Genomic DNA, 7,496 nt, shown 5'->3' with positions numbered 1-7,496 from the left:
AAATAATTGGCTCCATGGGGTGCTTATTCTAGACAGAATTCTCACAACTTTCAAGAGAATGCTTATAGATTTAAACTGTGAGGTAAAACAGTGAGAAGGAATGAGAAAGTAAGCCCTATAGAAAATTGGAGAAATGTTTGGCCTGTGTATTTGGAGTAGAAACTATTAAATTGCAATCAAACTGAAGAAAATATTCAGAGGGTTTTTTCTCATGACTTCTGCAATACATGAAGCTCCCATAGGCAAAAATCCTTTTAGAGTTGCCATACTGCAAACCTCCCCAGATTACTGCTGTCTCACTGAGGTGGCTCATAAAGTCAAGTTAGCTGAGCAAATATTAAATAAATCCATGATTTCACAAGGAATGTGCTGGGACATATTCACTTGCTAATTTGTGTTGCTGGAATAATGAAGAGCAGCCCAATGAGCAGCTGAATGTAGCAGAATTGGAGCTTCTAACCTGAATTAAAAACCCTCTCATTGACAGTTTAACCTATGTCAGCTATTTATGCCAGAGTTTGGTTGTATTAAAGATGTACTGTATTGGGGCTCAGTCATATCTTGAGAAAACCATTCCCCACGGAGAAAGACTCCCTATTTTGCTGAGTTTCTAGAAGTGAGCACATGATCACCCTGTGCCTTCTGTTACAGCATTATACCAGGGTCTGCAAACACAAAAGAGTTGGGATGAAAACCTGCCCCTCTCCAAGACGCAAACCTTTGGTTCTCTGGTCACTATTGACTAAAGCAAGAAGGAAAGTAGTTGTGGGAGAGGGGAGGTAAAATCTAGTTTTCCTACCTGAACATAGAAAATCTATTCTTTAAAAAAGGAACATGCAAAGAGCTGAGATTCCTGTGTTAGGAAAGATGTATAGAAAGAACAAAGTGCCTCAGTGTATCCTCAGATATGGCAAAGAGGAGACCCTGTGTTGCAAGGGGATTGCACTCATCCTTCTTAGGAACTCCTCTCCTTTCAAGAGCTGAGCAGAAGTTCAGTGAGTGTTGCTGGACTTGTGTAATAGCGTCAGCATTTATCCTTTCCATTTTATCCTTCAAAAGGAAACCAGGACATAAGTTTGTATTGATTCTTTGGGGAACTGATGTCCCCAAAAGAATAACATTGACAAAGGGCATGCTGGGGTGGAGGCACAGACAGCTGACCTACCTTCTTGCCATGGCCTTCAATTTTAATTTAGTCAAACATCAACAGTTTGCCAAACCCCCAAAATTCTTTAGGAAGAGATTTTTTCCAAAGGAAAGACGGCCTCCTAATTGTGTTCTGAGGACCAATGTATCTACTATAGATCAAAGTATTAGGTCATGATTCACAGACTGGTTTATTTTCATACAAATTAGACAAATTCCTACCTAATGTATATAAAAATTTAAATATAGATAAAACAAGCTGAATTTTTAAAAAGTCATAACTGATAAAAATTTTTCTGTTGTTTTATTGCACTCCATGCTAAGAAAGATCTGTTCCTGTTTTGCTATTTTGTTTTTTTGCTCTAGGACTGTGAACATGCATGAGTTCAAAAACATTATCTTTTTTCTTCTCCTAGTACAAACATGGCACAAATATGTGCCACTTTCCCTAGAGAAAGAGCTTGAATACTGTGATCATAACTCTGTCCCATTTTTAATACTACCTTCCTAAACTGACCAGGTTCTAGTAATCTGTGGTCAGATGGGTTAAATTGATCAACAATGGTCATTAAGTGATTTACCCCTCTTGCAAGAATACTTCACCATGTGTTTTTTCAAGTCAATTGGAAACCATCAAAAGTCACTGTATAGCTCAGACACTGCTCCCCACATTGTTCAATGTGTATCTTTAAACTACAATCATAACATGGGGTGACCAAGTATTGAAAACTCTGGGAAGGGAAAGTGAGGTAAGGTCAAGAAAACACCAAGCTGAGACAAAGGATTGTCCTCTCAGATTCACTCACAGATTTCTTCTTTAGCCGCTCCTTGTATTTCATACTCAAGCATGTAAGAGATGTGATGATGATAATTCATCATCTGATCCAATGATTGAAAATTCCTCTGCTCCTGCAGGGAGGATTGTACTAAATGACCTTTTAAGGTCCCTTCCAACTCAAATCATTCTATGATTCTGTGATCCTATGTTTAGCTAAACAAGGCATTATGTTCACCCGGTCTGTCACATCCCAGGGCCCCTTAATGGACTTCATGAACTGGAGTGATCAAGCACCTTAGGCAACCCACAGTGATTGTCCTTTTGACTAGGTCACCTTCCAGGGAAACTGCCCAGTAATCCATGCAGAATTCCTATTTTACTTGCCCAATGTTCATTCTTGTCATTTTCTTACCATATGGGTTCTTTAAGAGTAAGGCATACTTTAGTGCCCAAATTATTTCCATTTTGCTAGAGACTTTTGACATATATGAGAGAAAACCAAAGGCCAGTACAAGTTATCTTCCTAATACAGGTAAAGCCAAAAAAAGCCAAAAAGGTACTTATCTTACCTAAGATACATCTGCAGAGGCATGTTCTGAAGGATGCTAATAATTTACCACTACTGCAACTTAACAAAAGGAGATCAAGCCTGCTGAATGTCAGCATCTTTAAGATTAATATGAATGTTCACATCAATCAGTGGTATTTATTTTCTCCTTCCACAAAGAGAAAAGATGAAAGAGAGAAAATTAATATACTGTGAAGCTTAGATTTAAAATGAAGGAGAGCTAAAGGTCTGCTCTTTAAAGTAACCCACAAATTCTTAGAGAACATTCCACTCTGTGCATAGAGGAATTTCAAAGCAAAACAAAATAAATCTTTTTTTATCATTTTCAGAAGTATAAAATGTAGTATCCGACCACATTCACAAGAGTTACATTTTCTTATATTTTATGTTTTCATTATTGTGCATTATTCCTCTAAGAATCAATTTTAGCAGCACTGATGGTTTAAATTCAGCATAAAAATAAAATTCAGCAAATGTCATGGCAGCATACCAACCATTTAATGTCAGTTTCCCTTATGTTTAGCACTTTGTGGAAGCTTCCCATCCATCAATTAGACAATTTTGGAATATTTTCTTTGTAATTAAGAATAAATCTCTTGTGATAGGTGTTGTTCTGTTGGAAGGATTGCCCCTTTATAAACCAACCTCAGCATGTGTACTTGTATGTACATTTTTTCAGCTTCCTGGTATTACTCACTCTCTTCATAATTAAGCAGTTTCTTACTATGAAGACTTTGCACTTAATGCACAGTTATGCACGTGGGCCCATGCAGAGGGACAATCTATTTCCCAGCAAGTCTATGGAACTCTCTAGAGTCAGCCTGCAAAGACTCTAATCACAGGAGCAAAACCTTAAATAAGTGTGAGGAGGCCACACCAATTAAGACAGGAAACAGAGTGTTTAACATTACCCAGGGGCTCAGGAGGAAAAGCGGGGTGACATGAAAAACAGAAGGAATAGGAATGCATGGGTGGTGTGGGCTGAAGAAGACATTGCTGCTGTTACAGGCTACGAGAAAACTGAAGGAAAGAAAATATTTGGTCCCATGGTGACCTTTAATTCTTGCCTGCACTGAAACCTCTCACTACCCTGATGAGAACTGGCCAGCATTATGCAAGTGACTCTCAGGACAGACTTCCTGAAATCTGTATGGCTGCGATTTTGAGATGTACTCACACAATCTGTAGAAGCTTCATACAGGCACATAAGCACTGCTGTATAGCTGCAAACATCTATTAGAGCATGTTTATCTTCAGCTCACTATAATTAAATATACAGTATCTATACACTGACAGCTGGCATCCAGGGCAAATAATTACACACTGCTCTCATTAGACTAGCCCTTGCCAGCATAAGCTGAAGAGCATTATCTTCATAAAAATATTTGCACTTTTAACTGTTGTGTTCCTTGGAGTTTGTTTGATGTCATGACAATTTAATTTGAAGAGTAATCTATTCATGGTGAAACAGCAGCAAAAAATGTTTTAATCATTTAGACCTAAAAACACGTACAGCCACAATAATTTGTTTCAATATCTACTTGTTTGTTTTAAGGTTTTAAGAAAAAAGTTTTCCGTAAAGTCCTATTGCTTCATCAAAGCAGCACGATTTTGAGCTATCTGCCACCCTACACATTCTTGAAATTACAGAATAATGAATGGTATCACCACAGACTAAGGCAAGTATAATCTGTAAAACATTTTTTTGAAGTGAAACATATTTATGACTCGTTAATGTTTACTGCCATACACTGTATACTTCAAAGCACAGAGCTGGTCCTGGAAAGTTTTACAGCATGAGGTGTGAAATCTGAAATACCACAAGAACAAACAGCTCAGCCCAGAATTGTCTGAATCCACACAACTCACTGTAAACAGAAAGGATTGTCCAGATAAAACTAAGTAATAGCAAAAATATTGTCATGTTCTATTGCTTTTGTTTAAACTATTATGCCATGAGTGCAATCTTTAATAATGTAGTAAGCAGACAGCCCTCTGATTTTATAATTTAATTCCATCTTACTTTAGTTGGGGTGTCCTGGTCTGTGTATAAACAAACGGAGGCTTTTTTCCTGGAATCACGAGGCAGGGGCAGATCAAGCAGGGGCTAGGGAGCTGGCTAGGAAGCAGTGCTGTTCAGCTGTGTGCATCAAGACTGCCAGTCATTGCATCAGTGGGGCATGGGTGACATGAAACCATATGATCACTGGATCAGGGTCACTACACTCCTAATTTGGTATTTTGGCAGCAGGTATAATTCTGGACTGTTTAAGTCATTTGTATGTAGTGACAGTTTCTGCTCACATGCTGGTTTTTCATTATATCCTTACTTTAAAGCTGTACCACAGTTTCACTGGACTTCCTAAGTGTTTGAGCTATAAAATTTAGGTGAGGATTTATCTTCACTGGCTTCAGCATTTTTCACTAATAACATTGATGCCTGGCAAGCTCTTCCAGCCAGCGCAATGAAAACTGTCTGGATGTACAGCATACAAAGTATTCTTGTACAGAAACATCCTCCCAGTGCTCATCAGGCCAAAAGCTATTTCCTTTCTGTTTACTCACATCCATGGAAATGAATGAACACTTCAATGAAAGGAAGGACTTGGTCTTAAAGGGCAGACTGTCATTTAATTTTATTTTATGCTCTTTTCTTTTTTTCCTATCAGTCCTCCATCTTAACTCTAAAATATAATTCTCTAAGAGTACAAAATTTCAGGAACACCTACAGGTATGCTCTAAAGAAGTGTTATTGTCTGAAGCACTTTGTTAGTTTTGTTATATGTGTGAACTGAAAACTAAACCAAGTGCAATATAGCTTGTGTTGCTCATACTGCTAATAAGAAAGTGTGAATATATACATAATACTCTACATTCATAGTGTCTGAGACTGAAAATTCAAAATAATTAGGTCAAAACAATTTGTTTAAAAAGAGGCTCCAATTTCCAGTTGTTCCAAACAGTGTTTTTGCAAAGTAAAATCTTACGGTAATGTTCTGCTTCTGTCATGTTTCTCCTTTTTTAAGGTTGATTTTTGAACTAAAAACAGCATCCTGATTTCTTCTGCATGTGAAAGGTATGTGAAAAAGTGGTATCCATAGTGGAATTTCTCAGCTTCTCTAGTTAAAGTCAGATGCTTAAGGCTATTTAATACAATTAGAGCCAGATGCTCTCAATCACATACAAAATTCCTTTGATATCCATGAAAACTAAAAAAGAATCTTGTTTTCTTTTTATAAGGAGTTTCAAAAGGTCTGCTTTTTAAGGCTGACTTCTGACTTTCTAAGGGGTCTCACAAATAAAAATACATTTTCCTTCAGGGCCCATTAACATTTAGCATTTCTCCTTTTTTTTTTTATTTTTTTTTGAAACAATGTGGAGAACAAATTAGCAAGGACAAGTAAACAGGACTTTTCAACTTCTTTATGCAGTCACAGGGAAAACACTAATAGGTCAATGTCTTGTGCTACCCTCATGGAAAGTATAGTTTCAGATAAAAAAGGCCACTGATGTAGGATGCTGCTATTTTAGTTGTTATAAAGAGAATTTGTCTTACTTAAGAAAAGATCTCCCCCAATTAAAACTACCAGGACAAAAACAGAAGTGGAAACCACACAGTTTCCAGGCTCTTTGCTTTAACTTTCATGAGTCCATAATAATATCAACTCAGAAGAGTCACATCAGTGTAATTCTATGTAAGAGAAAGCTCAGGTCTAATATGCCTGCTGGGAAATAAGGGAGAAATAATTAATAGAAAAATAATTATCAGAAAATAAAAATTCATGAAGAAGTATAAAGCACTGTCAGGTAATTAAGGGGTCAGCTCTGGAAAATATATAGATTTTAATCAGTTATCATCTCCCCAGAAGTTTACTCTGCTCCAGTGTCCAAGACCACTTTCCCCAGACAACAAAACCAGACTATGTGGCTATGTCACAGCCGTTTTGCTGAAAGTTTGGCCTAATTTGATGGATGGTGAGGACAACTTTCTCTAACCTGTGAGACTGGCAGTGCAGTGCCTGGTGTTCCCATCTGCTGGTCCTCTGGTGGGAAAACAGAATCCAGCACGGGGGCCAACCAAACAGCTTAGGGCAAAAAGTATCCAAAACTGCCATGGGGAGACCAGGCAACTTCCTCTGCCAAAGTTCTGTAAAGCGGAGATGCATATGAACATGCAAAGCCCTCAGTCAAATGGTGGTGTGCTTAGAGATGGGCTTGAGCTGCTGTGGCTCACAACCTGCCCATCTTTGGGGCCTGTTTTATTTAACTCCAGACATAATTCCTCTGTAGCTGCTATCTAGAATCACTTCTCATACTCAATAAATACTAAGGCAGCAATCACACCATAGCAGATGTTGTAAAACTATTTTAGAATCACAACAGATTTAATTAAGAATATTGTTTATGCTTAATTAGGTTCATGTTGGTCTTGGAGGGTTTTTTGATGGAGTAGATTCTGAAAGATGTCTAATGTGATTATCTCCAAATTGCTGCATCTATTGCTCACCCATACTGAAAACTACAGCAATAGTTATTTACTAAATCCAGAAGCCATTAATATGGTAGGGCAATTATAATATTTATTCATTTTAACCTGTAGCTCAGGGATTGAGGAATTTGGGGGTTGATGGAGGATGGTTCTTTTAAAATCCCGCAGGTTGTTTTGAAATAGACAATTTTTAAAACACTTGTAATGGAATAAAGTGATACCAAACTCCTTAAAAGAGTAAAGCATCAGACAAAAATGTCTGTGTCTATCAGTTACAAACATATCATTGCAGAAGAATTACTATGTCTTGAATGAGATTTTGCAGCTAGAGCTGATTAAGTTCCATAGATTTCTTATATGAGTTGGAACTTATTAAGGGCAGGAAAATGTGTTTGAGAAAAAACAAACGCAGAACTTTAAAGAAATTTCACTTAAAAGAGGGATGTGTTATAGGCTTGTTTTGAGCTTTCTACTTCATTTTCATTTTAGAATTCCATCCTGAAATTTCCTGTTTT

Source organism: Pseudopodoces humilis, chromosome 3 (genome assembly GCF_049639895.1).
Source record: "Pseudopodoces humilis isolate 2021_Gansu_Grassland_sample_001 chromosome 3, ASM4963989v1, whole genome shotgun sequence".
Classification (NCBI taxonomy): domain Eukaryota; kingdom Metazoa; phylum Chordata; class Aves; order Passeriformes; family Paridae; genus Pseudopodoces; species Pseudopodoces humilis.
Note: the sequence above shows the minus strand (reverse complement) of the source record.